The 18,451-nt window shown below is 44.7% G+C and overlaps 1 protein-coding gene across 1 annotated transcript in view; it reads right to left on the bottom strand.

The window, feature by feature from the left end:
- The window catches only part of LOC118431843 (A disintegrin and metalloproteinase with thrombospondin motifs 6-like), a 40,729-nt gene extending 37,307 nt beyond the window's left edge, over positions 1–3,422 (bottom strand). The window contains exon 1 of the mRNA XM_035843238.1: positions 3,216–3,422. The gene's annotated coding sequence lies outside the window, so the exon portion shown is untranslated. The remainder of the gene's footprint in view (positions 1–3,215) is intronic.
- Positions 3,423–18,451: the final 15,029 nt, after the last annotated feature.

Genomic DNA, 18,451 nt, shown 5'->3' on the forward strand with positions numbered 1-18,451 from the left:
GCCCCCTATCATTTATTTTGGAACTGCAGAGCCCAGTTTGTATCAAACTTGAAAGAGAAGGACTTGGTGGATTGTCATGATCATTATCTTTCATTAGCAGTTTCATTTCTTTAGTATTTTCTTCTTTTATTTTGTCACTTAAAAGTTATATGAGCAGTCAAAACCAAAGTATTGACTTGATTCAGCCTGTCGTTTCCTTCCCAAACATTTGAAAAGTGACTGTGAGACTTCATTGTATCAAAATGACAGTGTGACAATTTGGTGGGTGCTAAAAATAAACTTCAATTCTTTGATCTTTTCATACAAACTGACAGCTGTCAGACAGTTCAATACTGCAGAGTTTCCGCTCACAGTGAGAGAATTGAAAGGTGATCAATGAAGGAATTGTGATCGCTCGGAAGTATTGAGGGAACAAAACATAACAGCTGCAGATAAGAAAAGGTATAGAAATGATAATGATAATCAAATCTAGACTCAAGCACACTGTTACATGTCTTTCAGCCAGGCTTTTAGCCAGGCATGCGTCAACGCGTCATCTGGACGCACATTTCTTAGAATAACAAGAAATTTGATGCCCCTGGACGCCCTATCCTGGGGAGAAAATCGTCTGACAAACATGAAATTCTGATTGACCAGGGATGCTACCAGGTCATCTGTGGTCACAGTCTTCTACTGTGACATCTGTAACAGTATTTTTGCCTCTTGGGATACCTTAGAATGTACTGTTTTAACTCAAAATCATCAAAACTCTGCACCATGAAAAGTGGATGCCCCCAGACCCCCTATAACAGTCACTTACCGCGACTCACCAATAAGTTTGGACACCCTATTATAAAATCCTGGCTAAAAGCCTGCTTTCAGCTGAATGGTCTCTCTTCCCACTGTAAGGGAATTGAAAGGTGATCAATGAAAGAATTGTGATCGCTCGGAAGTTGTGCAGGAACGAAACACAACAGCTGCAGTTTTCTCACCAGGAATTTTTCACAGCGTATATAGGAGCATCTTAGTGCAGCAAAGCCATGTGGTAAGCGATAGAGGTATGGGCATTGTATGGGGCTTGAAGAAATTCTCCCCCTTTTTAAATTCATTACCCTATGAAACACTATTTCCTGCATTTTTAGGGCTAGTTTTTTACCTTTATTACAAAACAACAGAAAAGTCCCTTCACTGGTTGGAACACAGCATTGGCAAACCCAACAAATCACAGCATAGGGGATCCAAATCACAGCATGGCAAGGGGCCCCCTGTGCTAAAAAGGTCTGGCGAGACAATTAAAAGGACAGAAGTTCAAGTAACAATCATTAAATCTCAACTCAAACACACTTGTGTACCAAGGTGGCAATGAACCTGTAGCAAGCCTCTACAATATGTTAAAGAACCCATCACACTCAATGATCGAGAGGGATCAACTCAAAATGCTTGTCTAAAAATGTGAGCCAAGTCACTGAACCTTCACCCTAGTATAGAAAAAGCAGTGCGCTTAACTTCAATAGAGGCAACTGCTGTCCCTTACCCCTACCACACTAGATGGGAGAGAAATGCACCAAAAGGTACAAGCCATAGTAGCTGCCATTCTTTTTCTTTTTTTGCAAAACTTGCAAACATTAAACAAAGCTGCCATTCAGTTAGTCTAAGTGTTCATTCATTCATTCTTTCATTCATTCATTCATTCATTCATTCATTCATTCATTCATTCTCCACAGTACATAATCTCGCGGTGCTGTCTTTGTACTTGTTTTTATAACAGGTGTGCAATAAACTAATCACTCAATCAACTAATCCCCGCCCAATCTCCACACTCAATAGACCCCCTGGGGTACATTAAGGTTCCTTGTGGTTTCAAGGTCTCTTTGCTTTCTTAATCTTAGTGTTTCCTTAAGGGGGTCTTAAGAACATGGCAATTAAGATGAACTGGCCTGAGGACAAGGTTAACGACTTAAGTATCAGTAATAGATTTGTCTAAACAAGTTGCTATATATAGTATACAACAAACTGTATGGAGTAACTATAAACTTTTCCCACCATCCGATATCATATGTAGAGAGACAGCAGAAACAGCAAAACCTTTTGAACGTTGATAGATTTTAATGACCACTGAACAGAGCTGCCTGGAAGTGCATTATGGTAGCCATGGTAGCTAGAACTCGAGATATCAAAATGAGAAGTTCTGCTAAAGCACTGTATTGAGTCGCTAGGGGGCCATGATCTATTAATCATTTTGAAACTTAACCACGACCTATCCACAAATCAAATATTAATACAATCCATCTAGGCCTTCTGATTTCAGTTCTGCTCTTCATCCACATACAAACATTACATACACACACTTACCAAAACCATAACCTCCTTTGGTATTAGAAGGTTATGGTTTGGCAAAGATCTCAAAGACTACCTCGTACTTGACTGCTGCCCACCTGTGTCAGGGTCATGCGCCAGTATAATCAGATACTGGATACCACTATGGTACTACTTTAAATGCTTTTTTTAAAGGTAGTTCATAGTGGTTTAGTTTTGTGGTCAGGAGGATCAAGTGAGTGCAGGTTTCGAGTTCACAATTAGCAGTACCACGGCTCTAAATTTCCCCGTAATGGAATCACAGGTGGTTTGAAGTTTGTGGTCAAGCTGTTACTGACTGAAGACTGCAAACATAAAAACAATGCAAAAGTTTTGAGAACTACAGTATACTAAACTGGATATTATTCAAGTTTCAACAAACAAGATATTGGTCTAATGGGTTAACCCGTAGGACGGAAGCTTGGTCTGAAGACTTAGTAACTGCTGCCTACCCCTGTGTCAGGGAGCCCAGCAGCAGTATAATGAAATACATACTACTACTGCAGTCTACTACTAAAGAATGAATGAATGAAGAACCTTAAGATTCAACAAATAGGAACAAAAAGTGGGCGGGACTCTACAGAATACAGCATAAAAATGCACCTGAGGAATTTTTACTGCACCTGACACATTACCTGAGTACATACTCAAGTACTCAAGGCTTATCTTTGAGACGTAAGATGCCTCTCAAGAGAATTTCTTTAACAATGAAGACAGGGTTTTCAGTAGTCAGCTCAGGTACTCAAAGATTGCGAAACACAGATTTAGACCGATAATCTGGATAATTGAAAGAAATGGCGGTTAGAAGGCAAAATATCTCCGTCTGCCCTCAAAGTCAATGAAATAGAGCCCACCTTCAAGATATTTATGACCGCACAAACCTTTACGACTGCCCCAAGACGTCTTGAGTTTGTGTCTTGACTCCTTAAGAAGCGCTGGGTAAGACGACCAGCCCCTGCAGTAGGCAGTGTCTTGCCCTTGAGGTGAACAGAACCCTATTTATACGCAGCCCGACGCTGTCAGCAGCTTTTGTCCGTGGTGAGACTCACGGAGGCAGCCCAGCTCATTACCATGTGTAGCGGGCACAAGATGACAGTCAAGTGTTTACCTGCGCGCCCCACTGTTTGTACCTGGCCAGGTTGTATCAATACCTGCGCTGTGGGCAGGTGGGCACAGGTGCGCACAGGTATGGAGACTTGTAAATCAAAGGTTCGTTAACCACAGACCACATGGCGTGGGGGAGTTACGGTGATGTTTGGTGGATATGTGTTAGATTCAAACAATATCAGGATTGTTAGATCTCGGTTTAATTTCCTTTGATGTACTCAGGTGTTTCTAGGTGGGACAGGTATACAATAATCACCTTTTGTGTGGCTGATATCAAAAGGTGGGTTTACCCTGACCACATGGTGACAATGGGTTTTACAGCAAATGTGCAGAATTTAAGAGTTTCACAGACAAAGTCAAGATCATAATCTCTCTTTTTAATTTCCTGAGAAATGGTTAAATGTACTCCGGTGTTTGAACTTGGGTGTTTTTGATATGAATCAAAGGCTAATTTACAGCTGTTGATGTGGAGGCAGGATTGGACTCACAGGGGCGACTGAAGTCACAGTCAAGGTCTTTGACCCCCAAAGGACAAACATCATATTGATGAGCTTCTAACATGAAATTGTTGAAAATGTATCTTTGTTACCTTCAAATTACAGAGCGATTTTAACATTGAAAATTAACAGTACGCTTCATTGGACTACATGTATCAAACAATGAATGAGTGCGACAGATAAAAATTTAAAGCTGGAGACAGCCTGCCATTGCATTGTGTGAAGGTTACAGATTGAAATGTTTGACAGAAATGTGTTTAGCCAAGACTTTATCTCAAATCCCTCTGACAAAGGCAAGACTGTTGTCTCGTCTTGTAATTTCCCAAGAAGCACTTGTCTACCTCCTTGAAGACTAATTGGAAATAAGTTCCGCCAATTCACTCAGGAAGTGACGGATACGTGATTGACAGGACAATCAAGTCCTGATTTGTAATGAGTTTCAGAGGTTAGTAGATCAGTAGTGGACGTGAACGGGAACACGCTGGTCCCGGAACACAGCTGACTTTACCTTTACTTCAGAGGTCAGAGGTCAGTAGTGGACGTGAAGGCGAACACATCGGTGCCTGAACACAGCTGACTTTACCTTCTGACTCTGCTTCATGTACAGTTTACATAGCCTGGTATCCAGCCGTATTATAGCTCCTGAGTCTTCTGTCCTCATAGAGGAGACTATAATATGGCTGGATACCAGGCTACAGTTTACATGCATCTGATCATGGCCCCACCCTCCCAGACTTAAGCACTGGTGACTCACTGAAGCTGTGGCATATTGCAGACCATGCTGCAAATATAGATAACTATGGACTGTTCCATCTAACCATTGTTAGGGTTGTGAGAGCAAGTAGGACTATTCCATTTCTAAGCAGATTAAGGGTGATAAGGTCAGGAATTCTTTCAGACTTGACACTGTCAGGGAGAACGATTTTACTGACCCATTACGCTTCTGAATCAGTTGCCACTTAACCTCATGCACCTGTCCTTAACGTCATGCACCTGTCCTTAACGTCATGCACCTGTCCTTAACGGTGCACACCCCAGTTCATCCGCGACCGGGGTCCGTGGTAGTCCGCGACAAAAAAGTGACGAAAGGCTTCCGAGGGCCCATGTTTGAGTTGACATTTCTCATTATTTGCTGCGAAATGACATTAAACGGTTACATGGCTGAAAAGCGTAGGAAATGGTGTGTTTTGGGTGCAAATTGTGTTTTGGTCCGCGCGTTGCTTCCGCGATATCCCTACGCCTGAATGTAAAGAGGCCCGTGGCCTAGATTTACCTCGGAAGCGCTGTGTCAAGCAAAGTTGCAATGCCGCGCGCCGTGGATGATTAAAAAAACTGTAGTACTAGAATTTTCTTTATAATTGGCTGGATTAGTCTTTAGATTTTCCTCTTTCTGGCAGTATCAGTCGTGCTTGCCGGAAAAATCTTTTTCATCTGTTTTATCCAATGCGAAAATGTCCGATTTTGTGCATCATTTTTGACATGAAAATAATGTTTTTTCCCTATAATTTTTCAAAATTAGAGAAGTTGAAGGATCGAAACTCAGTTGGTCTTGTAGCTGAAGGTATATCCTCTCACCCCATATACAGTTATTTTCCTTCAGGATAATTCCCTGGAAGAGATGGTCGCTAGACTTGAGGGTGTGCCGCCTCCATTTGAACCCCCAAATAAACTGGTGTGTGCCCCCTTAACGTCATGCACCTGTCCTTGACCTCATGCACCTGTCCTTGACCTCTCACACCTGTCATTGACCTCACACCTGACCTAGATCTCACACATTTGTCCTCAACCTAATGCATCTGTCCTTGACCTCACACACTTGTCTTTGACCACATGCACCTGTCCTTGACCTCACATAGCTGACATTGACCTCACACACTTGTCTTTGACCTCATTCACCTGACCTTGACCTCATTCACTTGACCTTGATCTCATTCATCTCCTTGCTGTCATTCACCTGGCCTTGACCTCATTCACTTGACCTTGATCTCACATTGATGTCATTCACCTGACCATGACCTCATTCACCTGACCATGACATCATGCACCTGACCATGACATCATGCACCTGTCCTTAATCTTGTGCACTTCTTCCCCCTCACACACCTGTGCTTGACTTCCTGCACCTGTCATTGGTCCGGTAACCTTCCGTTCACTCTCAACAAACTGGAGCTGCCTAAATGGCAGGCTTTCATCTTGCTGGTGACCTCAAATTAGACCATCATTGTACGGTAATCTTCCCCGAGTATCCCACAGCCTCAGGCAGAGGCGAGTCCAGTTTGCAGGGCACTGTCATTGCACAAGCGAAGAAGTGATCTCTTCACTCCTCCTATGGAGGCCGAGGGGAAAGACCTACTCTATAGAAAGCTCACTTACCCGGCAACCATCTCCAGAGACACTGGGATTGACACTGAGGAGCAGCTATGAACGACTGAGTGCTGTCGAGAGATATTGTGCAACGCCTTACCCTGCCCACCAGGGACGACAGATGATGATAATGATGAAAGCTGGTGTCTATGATCCGTCCATACAAAACTCTGGGGTCCGTGAAATATTGTCCATATGGATAGGGGTCATGTTTAGCCTGGATACCATCCTCCATATGAACCACTGGCTTGCCATACTTTTGCTTGAACAAATCCCTGATAGTCATCAAGAGCCAGCGGTCACTACGGAAGATGGTACCCAGACTAGGAGCAGATCAGAAATCTGTCAACTCACCATACATACCTTGTAACGTTAGTTGTATTTCGGAAATTGAACGTAAAGGAATCGTGGTACGCATTTCTAACTTACAAGGTAAGAATGCGGCTTTACTGCATTATGAAATATAGCGTTCGACTCCAAATAACTAGCAAACTGTTAAATTAAAAGGAAGCTCGACGAAAAATCGTTAATCAACAGACAATAGGTGTGAACTATTCATCCCTGTCCCTTGCGTGCCACTAGATCAGTAATTGGGTACTTTGCATGTGAACGAATTGACTTAAAGGCATGTCCTCGCTAGAAATCTACTGGTTGTGTTTCAGGAAGGAGCCCCCTCCCCCTAGCCTCCGACCTGTGAGGCTTTAGAGGTGCATCACCTTTGTCTCCTGGAAAAGCCCTTAGAAGAAAAGAAAGTCAAGGTGTCTTGAACCACTGAAGATTCGCACATGCCAAGTCTCAAGTCATTCAGCCCAGGAATGAAGGAACTGCACGCAATTTCCTTCAAGAGACTTTTAAGGAAAGCGACGTATAAACTGTGCGTTCCTGCCAAGTGGAGCCTTATCTTGTAGTGTCTCCTACAGGACTGGAGATATACAGTAGGGCTAAACTCTGTGTGTGTTGCCAACATCGCTGTGTTAGGTCATTACAGAGCGATGACAGAAGGGAGCAACTCCTCTCGTTCTGTGTAGCATCGCGTTTTACTGTGCTCAACCTCCAGTGAGGGTTCATTCGTTTAGATGTATTGAAATTACAGACAATGCGGTGCAGTGTGAGTGGTTCAAAACCTACAGTACCTTAGCCGCACCTGGGGCAATTACTGTCGTATTGAGGTCACTTGAGTGGCGCCGAATGGCAGCTCAACATCGACAGTCGTATTGAGGTCACCTGAGTGGCGCCGATTGGCAGCTTGCTCCAGACACTTGCAATTTAGCCCCGCCTATTGTAAGCTCCTTGCAATTCAGCCCCCGGCTGCAAAGAGTGAGTAGTCGGCCCACCCAATAACATAATAACATAACATGACTGGTATTGGGTGCCAACACATACGTACATTACACGTCTCATAGAATACACATAGAAGTAGGCAGGACCCAAATGGTTAACATATATATACTTCAAGTAAAACAATGAGATTGAGTCTTAAGATTTGTTCGTTCATTTGTTCCTTAAACGTCTAGGGAGCTAACATTTTTGTGTTATGCCATCACGGTTTTAGAATCAATGAAGAAGCAAATACAGAAATGACTACATAAACAAATGAATGAATAAATGAATGGCCTGAAAGATTCCTTGAAAGCACACGTAGCAGCAGAACACAGTAAAAGGCAATGATTAATACATAAAACAAGAATTGCTCTCATCACTTTGTGAGCTTTTTGTACGTTTAGTCGTTCATTCATCTATCTATACATGGTACATTAGAATAATATTTTATTACTAATATCCTACCAAGAGGCTTTTTAACCATTGAGAGTATAGAACTTTTAATAAGGATAGGTTTTCTGGTTTAAATAATACAAGACAATCAGACCTAATTCATCATTGTCACCTTTCCCAGTCATAGAAATTCCTGTCTGCCGCAAACACGGAAAATATCAACACTCGCTATCGCTTACTTCATACCATTTTTATACAATATCATCCCAGAATACTTCACCACGTTCATATACAAGTACAGCCAGTAATCTGTAGAGTTTTCTCCTCCCTGTAAGTTGTTTACAAAAGGGTGATTTTTGGCAGGTTATGGAGGGTGGCAGAGATGTGTGTTTACCTCCTAACATTCCCCTGGTCGATAAGCAGGCTCTCTGCACTGCGATGACTGACAGGAGGGGTGGAGTGGCCCAGGAGTCGGACGGGTTTGTTTACAAGTGAGGAGGTTGTCAAAAGCCTGGTGGCCACACACAACAGATGGTGCCACAGGCCACTCTGTGTTAGCGCACTGGTTCGTTGGTAAGGGGGTGAGGTCTGCCATCTCTGGTGGCCACACACAACCGATGGTGGTACAGGGCAGGGGCCACTCTGTGTTAGCGCACTGGTTCATACACTCATACATAACACACACACACACATGCTCACACATGCTCACACACACACTCACACACACACACACACACACACACAACAGATGGTAGCACAGTGCAGGGGCCACTCTGAGTGTACTGGTTCACACACACACACACACACACACATAAACATACACACGTACAGACACACTCACACACATATGTACACACTCACACACACACACACACAGAAACATGCTCAACAGATGGTGGCACAGGACAGGGGCCACTCTAAGTTAACAGGCACACACAAACACACACACACTAAGTTAACTACAAACAAACTAAGTAGGGTGAAGTCTGCCATCTCTGATTGCCTTCTCTCTTTCTACTACTGGTCCTTGGACATTTTTCCATAGACGTTCAGCCAGAACACATCATATGAAAACAAAGCGATTATAAACAAACTACAATTTGACTAACCAGTACCTGAGCTGTGCATACCAGACTGAATAAAACTTTTCCCTTGGATATTTCCATGTCGATTTTCCAGCTTTATCAAAGTTAGGACATACAAATTTATTCATTTGGTTCTGTGATTGGTTTTAAGAAGAAATTTAGTTAGTGTTGTCAGAAGGGAAATAGAAGGCTAGGAGACATGTTCAAATCTGACTATAGTATTAAAGCATTTAAGTTTGTTATGTACAGGTTTATTCTGCACAGGCCACACCAATTTAATTTCTTGGTTCACGGATTTTTTCATAAAAAATATGGAGCGAGAGGGCGAAATAAAAATAAAAATTGTAAAATGGTTGGGGTAAAGGTAACGGCTAATCCAAAACATAAAGAAAAAAAGTTTTCAGCTTGAAAAAAGTACAAAAACACTATTTTTGTACAGTAACAGCACCTGTACCCACACTTTAAGGAGCTTATAATATAAAGGCCAATTTGCTACACCAGAAAGTTGGTGAATGGTTTCATTAATGGTGAAAATTTGCTGAGTGGTAATTTTTATTTTTATTTTTTTTCCCAAAAAATAGGAGCGAGCGAATCCGTGAACCAAGAAATTAAATCGGTGTGGCCTCAGGCTTTGTTCAATGGCCAAGTGGTCAGAGTGTTTGCTCTGCAATCGGTTAGGTTGCGAGTTCAATCCCAGAGTCATACCAAAGACTTTAAAAATGCTTTCTCTGCTTAGCACTCGGTATTGTGAGAAAAATGGTTTGGTAGTTGAACAAACACACAACCAGTGGACTAGCCCCACTGTAGTTATTGTACAAGGTTGTGTGGCCCAGGTCTACAGAAAATGGAGATAGGTGCCACCCTATGCACCATCTAGTGCGGAAAGAACTTGCTTTGATTGATTTGATTTGAGTTATTAGAATTGCAACAATACAATACAGGTGGCATGGGTTGCAGGCAGTGGTAAGCTGGTTTTGTGATACACAGGTTAATACATACATGTAACATTAATACTTTAACTGGAGCATTGAATAAAATCAGTAAGTAAACGTTAGATACAATAACCCTAACTTTGAAATGTGATTCAGAATCTTAACTTTAACTATAATCAACTTTTAAACCAGTGTAGCAATTTTTCTTTAAGTCTCAGAGAACCAGGGAATTGACTTGTTCTTGCCCAAGGACCTTAGTCGAAGAGTGGACTAGCCCCTGCTGTAGTGATTGCACAAAGGTGTGTGGCCCAGGGTTACAGAAACAGAGATGGGCGCTGCCTGATGCACCATGTAGTGCAGAAAGAGCTTAAACTTTTGATCCAGTTTAGCAATTTTTGTTTAAGCCTAAGAACCGGTAAATTGACTTGTTGTTGCCCGAGGACCTTGGTCGGAGAGTGGACCAACCCCCTGCTGTAGTGATTGCACAAAGTTGTGTGGCCCAGGGCTACAGTAACGGAGATGGGCACTGCCTGATGCACCATGTAGTGCAGAAAGAACTTAAACTTTAACTTTTAATCCAGTTTAGCAATTTTTGTTCAAGACTGAGAACTGGTAAACTGACTTGTTGTTGCCCGAGGACCTTGGTCGGAAAAGTCAGGACTGTAAACACTACAAGTCCGCAGGGCGGTCCTGTACACAGCCCGACATCACACAAGTAAACACCTCCAGACACCCTCCACCACAACCCTCCAGTCTTAACAACATTCTTCAACACTTAGCAACTTTTACAAGGAGCGCAGCTCTCTCAGACAGTCTTAGGCTGCGACGTCTTACATCTTGCTGCAAGAAAGTAGCCAGCTGAGTTTCCTACCTCCTTAAAGATGAGGGTCTTAAGCGATCGTTTCTTCCTCGGCTCAGCCGGACGCAGGTCTTAAGGAGAAGTTAGCTCAAGATGCTGAAGTCGTCTTAAGGTTGGCAACGGTTGCTTTTCCTGAAGTCATATTTCATGTGGGGAGTTTCCCGCCGGCTGGCAGGGTGCTTGTCTTGGAGCTGTGTGTGAGAAAATGCCTGGCATTCTCGCCAGGGTCACATGTGGGGCTGCTGGGGGGCCTTGTCTCGCCAGGGTCAGATGTGGAGTACCTGGGGGGGCTTGCCTGGAGTGGCTGGAAGTTTACATAGCTGGTGTGGAGGAGGTGCCAGTGTTGCGGCTCAAGATACGCCCCTGACAAGACCGTACCCTCAACAAGCCTGAGATATACTCCAGGGTAAGCAGTGACCATGACTCCAACCAACTTCAAGTTCAAATACAGGTGTTGTAACATTGTTTTCTCCCCTTACAATGTGTGGGAAAGTGAAGCTTGTCATCAAATTGTTCGGGTTGGAAACTTTCTGAAGTAGACATCTTGAAACAACGTTTGGAATTTGGAATCAGCTTAGTGCTGATAAAAGGTAATACCCTCCTTGCTCACAGCTAGTCTGGGGATGGGCCGGTGTTTTCAGGGGTACAGTTTTGTCTGCTACACTGGAGGCACCTGTTGGTGGAGAGGCAGACACAACAACTACAGGTCCTGTGTCCTCGCCCCCCCCTCCTGGAAACATCAACCCTGGAATGCGATATCTAATAGCCTGGAAGAGGGGTGTGATGACAGCAAGGATAACTCAGCAGGCTCTGCATGGGGTGTGATGACAGCAAGGATAACTCAGGAGGCTCTGCATGGGGTGTGATGACAGCAAGGATAACTCAGGAGGCTCTGCATGGGGTGTGATGACAGCACAGATAACTCAGGAGGCTCTGCATGGGGTGTGATGAAAGCAAGGATAACTCAGGAGGCTCTGCATGGGGTGTGATGACAGCAAGGATAACTCAGGAGGCTCTGCATGGGGTGTGATGACAGCAAGGATAACTCAGGAGGCTCTGCATGGGGTGTGATGACAGCAAGGATAACTCAGGAGGGTCTGCATGGGGCATGATGACAGCACAGATAACTCAGGAGGCTCTGCATGGGGTGTGATGACAGCAAGGGTAACTCAGCAGGCTCTGCATGGGGTGTGATGACAGCAAGGATAACTCAGGAGGCTCTGCATGGGGTATGATGACAGCAAGGATAACTCAGGAGGGTCTGCATGGGGTGTGATGACAGCAAGGGTAACTCAGGAGGCTCTGCATGGGGTGTGATGACAGCAAGGATAACTCAGGAGGGTCTGCATGGGGTGTGATGACAGCAAGGATAACTCGGGAGGCTGTGCATGGGGTGTGACGACAGCAAGGATAACTCAGGAGGCTCTGCATGGGGTGTGATGACAGCAAGGGTAACTCAGGAGGCTCTGCATGGGGTGTGATGACAGCAAGGATAACTCAGGAGGCTCTGCATGGGGTGTGATGACAGCAAGGGTAACTCAGGAGGCTCTGCATGGGGTGTGATGACAGCAAGGATAACTCAGGAGGCTCTGCATGGGGTATGATGACAGCACAGATAACTCAGGAGGCTCTGCATGGGGTGTGATGACAGCAAGGGTAACTCAGGAGGCTGTGCATGGGGTGTGATGACAGCAAGGGTAACTCAGGAGGCTCTGCATGGGGTGTGATGATAGCAAGGATAACTCAGAAGGGTCTGTAGGGGGTTCTGAGAAAAAGCCTTTAACTTTATTTTGATTTTTCAGCAATCTCCATTGTTGCCTTCCTCAGGTTGGAATGAACAATCAATAAATCATGTGACATCATGGACTGGATCCCAATACTCACTCACTCACTATCCGTTGTTGATTATACTGCTGCTACAATGCTATTCTCCAATAGGAGAATAGTATTGTGTTCAAGCCAAATATAGAAACGTTTTACTAAATATTATTGCTGTCATGGTATTCTAACAGTGTTCTACATCTGATACATCATTTTGTGAAATACATTATATTAACTGTCTGTCTAAATGTCAACATGCATCAAAGCCTATTATTTGGCAGGGCTGCAAATTTCAACATTTTCAAGCCAAAACCAAGACATTCTCTTGATCAGGCCCAGTTTGACTTGTTATTATTGAATAGAACTGACAGGAAGGAATGTCTAGTGGCCGTTTGTTGCACTTTACCGTGTGTGGTGATATAATGCCCTTGACCCCAAGGTCACAAGAACAGCAGGGAATGATTGAGTAGTGGTGTAACATACCGGACAAAAGTCTCAAACCAAGGAATTAAGATGATTTGGCCCAGTTCTGAGTTATGTTCACCAACAGACCTGACAGCACAGGATGCCAGCGGCCTTTTGTTGTCCTGCTGTGATGTTTGCCCTTGAACTCAAGGTCATAAGTTCATGTCTGCCAGAAAAGAAACATTTAAACCTATTAAGTACATGTTGTTGTCTGTCAAATTTTGCACAAAGGAACCATGGTATTTATCTGGTAGGTATTTGAGACGTATCTTTTAAGAAAACCAATATCTCTAATATTGCTTTGTCCTTTACATCTTTACTATGATGACCTTGAACCCAAGGTCACAATATTTGATGTCTGCCAATCAGCATAAATTCCTTAACTGGAAACAATCTTAAATTCTAGGTCAGAATGTACAAGAATCACAGAAGTAACTTGCTGAGGCCCAGTTTGACTTGTAACTAACCAATAAGACCGACAATCATCCGTTTCTTGGCCCTTCTATTTGTGGTGATGTTTGTCCTTGACCCCAAGGTCATGAGAACATGTCTGCCCCAGATCAGCACCTGGAAATGGAGGGGCAGTCTAGATCTCTTTACCAGACCTCGGGAGGGGGGCAACGAACTTGTGTTATCCATCAGACTATGTACTAGTAACCTTGATGTTGTGAATGGTGTCCATAGAGGCCTTAACCTGGAATCCAGTCTAGTTGTGGCACGGGCCTACCGTAGTTAGTATAGACTCTCTACGGGGCCAGTGCAGCTCTAAGCCGCTGGTGTAATCATTCACACCCGGTAGGATTTTCCCCGGTAGGATTTTCCCACTGGGCCAAGTCTAACCGCGTGAAAATCCTACCGGGTGTGAATAATTACCCGGGCGGCTGAGAGCTACACTGGCCCTGTAGAGAGCCTACACTAACTACGGTAACGTTAGGCCGAGCCAGTAGTAGACTGGATTCCAGGTTACAGAGGCCTTGATTTAGACCAGTTTTCTCTCTCTCTGTGTCAGTCAGTCTGCCAGTCAGACTATGACAAACTACACAAGAACTTAACGACAAAAGATTTCAATTCCGATGCTCATAGATACAAAATTACATAAACTTAAAGTTGCAACTTAGCAGATAGTAAGAGTCCAATTTCAATTCAAAGTTCAATTCAAATTGCAGTTCAAAGGGGTTGTTTTCAACAGAGTTGAAAAGAGAATTTCCTCTATTTGATAGAGAACAGTGCAATTTCTCATACAGTAGTAACATAAATAAAGAGTAAGATTAGACAATTTCAACATAATATTAATAAATTATGATAAAGAAAGATAGAAAATTCTTGTTTCTTCTTTTGTTCCAGCTACATTTCCTGTAATCAATCACTTCAAGGTCTCTCTGTTCAGTTTTATAACACGAGTTGTCATTGTCTCGTTTTCAAAACAAGGCCAGGTCATAAGAGATGGCAGACTTCACTACTCTCCAAGCAGAGGTTAGGCTCCGGCTGTTTTTAACGTCTTTTTTAGTCGTGTTTATCGGACTTTCTATTTTGTATTTCAGCAGGCCGAGTGGGGTGAACGTCAAGAAAAATGACAAAATAGAAAGTCCGATAAAAACGACTAAAAAAGACATTAAAAACAGCCGGAGCCTAGCCTCTGCTTGGAGAGTAAGACTCCACCGCCTCAAAGGTTTCAGCGCCCTCAAGCGGAAGATACTGTACATAAACTGCACAGCTCCCTCTAGCAGAACATACAGGAATTGCAGTATTACACACTCAAACAAGACGTCTCGAGGTGATGGGAGACAATACCTCATTCCTCATAGGTAGCGCGCGTAGTCCAGTGGTTAGCGGCCCTGCCTCTGGAACTGGAAGCCGTGAGTTCGATTCCGGCTGTGTCGCTCACCCGACATGCACGCTACCGGAAAGGGTTGCAGTCCTTAGGATGGGACATTAAGCCGTGGTCCACTGTTCATTGTGCTTGTCGAAAAGAGCTAGGGGAATTTCCCCGGTACAATGAACCTGTAAATACTGTACATAGCGTCTGTCCTCCCTGTCACGACCAGTGGAAGACTAGCTCTTCATTGAGCTAAAATTGGATCGAGATCCCTTTCCTTTTTTTTTATTCCCTTTGACAAGTTATCAACATGTCGTATCGTCTAGTCAAGGCAATCTTAGGTTATATTATATAATATACCACTCACATTCAGTTTTGAATAACCATGAAGACCACAGACCTATAATGCATTTAGAGTGGCCCTTGGACTTTGGATGACAGTGAGTTGTAAATACTGTCTTGCAAGCAGGGAAGAAATGGCACAACTACCAGTATACCAGCTGGGCCTAACTGGAAGTTAGTAAAGACTGAAGTATAGTAAAACATAGTGAAACAGTGATTCTTCCTCACCTGATCTTTGTCTCCCCCACACACCAGCGATCCCTGCAGGTGAAACAGGTGGTTGTCAGGGCTAGCACCAGGGCCCGTCTTGGCACCAAAATTTCCTTGTTCATGTAAAAACTTTCATCCTGTGCTTGAAAGAAAAATCTGGGCTTCATGACATTAAATCGATGGAACTATACTTCAATTAACTAAAAGTGAAAGATTTAGCAATGAAAATTAAGGACATGCCATTGGGCTCCCAAAGAGCAGGAGTCAGGCCTGGGGTTTGCCCTTTGAGTGATGCAACACTCACCCGGCTGTGTGGTTTGAACCACTCACCACACAACAGGCGGGGATTACAGACCTGCTCTGTGTTTTTGTACCGTTTTGTGGGGGCTAATCCTGGAACAAAGTGATTCCTGAATGGCCCCGGCGCACCCACAACACTCGGGGCTTGAGCTGTTGTTTTGGCGGTGTAGGGTTGCGCGTTATCTGTGTAACACTTACTTTGTAACCTCGTGTTGACAGAATTACACCTGCGCACGGTCTGGTAGACAGCACTGGGGACGGAATTGCACCTGCGCCCGTCTGAGAGGCAACACGGGGGACGGCATTACACCTGCGCACGTCTGAGAGGCAACACTGGAGACGGAATTACACCTGCGCACGTCTGAGAGGCAACACTGGGGACGGAATTACACCTGCCTCCGTCTGAGAGGCAACACTGGAGACGGAATTACACCTGCGCCAGTCTGAGAGGCAACACTGGCGACGGAATTACACCTGCGCTGGTCTGAGATGCAACACTGGAGACGGAATTACACCTGCGCACGGTCTGGTAGGCAGCACTGGGGACGGAATTACACCTGCGCCCGTCTGATAGGCAACACTGGGGACGGAATTACACCTGCGCCCATCTGAGAGGCAACACTGGGACGGAATTACACCTGCGCCCATCTGAGAGGCAACACTGGAGACGGAATTACACCTGCGCACGGTCTGGTAGGCAGCACTGGGGACGGAATTACACCTGCGCCCGTCTGATAGGCAACACTGGAGACGGAGTTACACCTGCGCCCGTCTGAGAGGCAACACTGGAGACAGAATTACACCTGCACCCATCTGAGAGGCAACACTGGGGACGGAATTACACCTGCGCCCGTCTGAGAGGCAACACTGGGGACGGAATTACACCTGCGCCCATCTGATAGGCAACACTGGGGACGGAATTACACCTGCGCCCGTCTGAGAGGCAACACTGGGGACGGAATTACACCTGCGCCCATCTGAGAGGCAACACTGGGGACGGAATTACACCTGCGCCCGTCTGAGAGGCAACACTGGAGACGGAATTACACCTGCGCCCATCTGAGAGGCAACACTGGAGACAGAATTACACCTGCGCCCGTCTGAGAGGCAACACTGGGGACGGAATTACACCTGCGCCCATCTGAGAGGCAACACTGGGGACGGAATTACACCTGCGCCCATCTGAGAGGCAACACTGGAGACAGAATTACACCTGCGCCCGTCTGAGAGGCAACACTGGGGACGGAATTACACTTGCGCCCATCTGAGACGCAACACTGGAGACAGAATTACACCTGCGCCCATCTGATAGGCAACACTGGGGACGGAATTACACCTGCGCCCGTCTGATAGGCACACTGGAGACGGAATTACACCTGCGCCCATCTGAGATGCAACACTGGAGACGGAATTACATTGTATACCTGCGCCCGTCTGAGAGGCAACACTGGAGACAGAATTACACCTGCGCCCGTCTGAGAGGCAACACTGGGGACAGAATTACACCTGCGCACGTCTGAGAGGCAACACTGGAGACAGAATTACACCTGCACCCGTCTGAGAGGCAACACTGGGGACAGAATTACACCTGCGCAGGTCTGAGAGGCAACACTGGGGACGGAATTACACCTGCGCCCGTCTGAGAGGCAACACTGGGGACGGAATTACACCTGCGCCCATCTGAGAGGCAACACTAGACAGAGACAGAATTACACCTGCGCCCATCTGATAGACTGAGCTACGTAGACTGTGTTGGTTGGAGAAAGACCAAACAAGTCTTCAAGGGGCCGTAATTCCTTCTTAAGTGTCCTGGTCAAGACGTGTTCACATCCTTCTTGCTGCCAACTGCTGAGTAAATAGTACCAGTTTGTCCAAACAACTTGTGTTACAGTATTGGGGAAGGCCTCACTAGTTTCTTTGGTTGGCTCCCGTTTTGAGCTAACTAGAAATTCAGCAAGATAATAAAAAAAAACACATAGGACAGGTAGGAACTTAGGTATTGGGTAAGGCCTCACCAGTTTCTTTGGTTGGTTCACATTTTCAGGCAACTAGAAATTTGGCAAGACAATAAAAAACACATAACTTTGGGCAGGTAGGAAACTTGTGTCTTTAAGTTACTATCCACTCCTTGAAATTGTTTTTAGAGACTTTTCTCTCAGACTTCATCTTTCATACCAGTTTTCATATTCACGTTTGTATTCAAACTGTGTTTTCATGTGAATTAAGAGACTCTTTATACACAACCATAATGTTGCTTCATATAGTAAGGTTCTTTTAGCACAACCAGAAAATAACTTACATCCAACGTTTCGGTGTCTGTCAGACACCATCATCAGGGTGGAATGACGGGAACTACTTCTTGCTGCTACTTATAGCCGATGTAGGTGGCGTTGCAGCAGCAAGAACGCCGTCCCAGACGTGGCTCAGCTTGTATCCCCCCTCGTCTCTGTTCATGAGTGGCACTGATTTTCTGATCCAAACTGCTTCTTTAATCCATCGAGTTCTTCTGTTCTTACGTTGGATGTAAGTTATTTTCTGGTTGTGCTAAAAGAACCTTACTATATGAATAATTGCCAACCTGATGAAGTTATTCATGGACATAATGT

This window comes from Branchiostoma floridae, chromosome 15 (genome assembly GCF_000003815.2).
Source record: "Branchiostoma floridae strain S238N-H82 chromosome 15, Bfl_VNyyK, whole genome shotgun sequence".
Classification (NCBI taxonomy): domain Eukaryota; kingdom Metazoa; phylum Chordata; class Leptocardii; order Amphioxiformes; family Branchiostomatidae; genus Branchiostoma; species Branchiostoma floridae.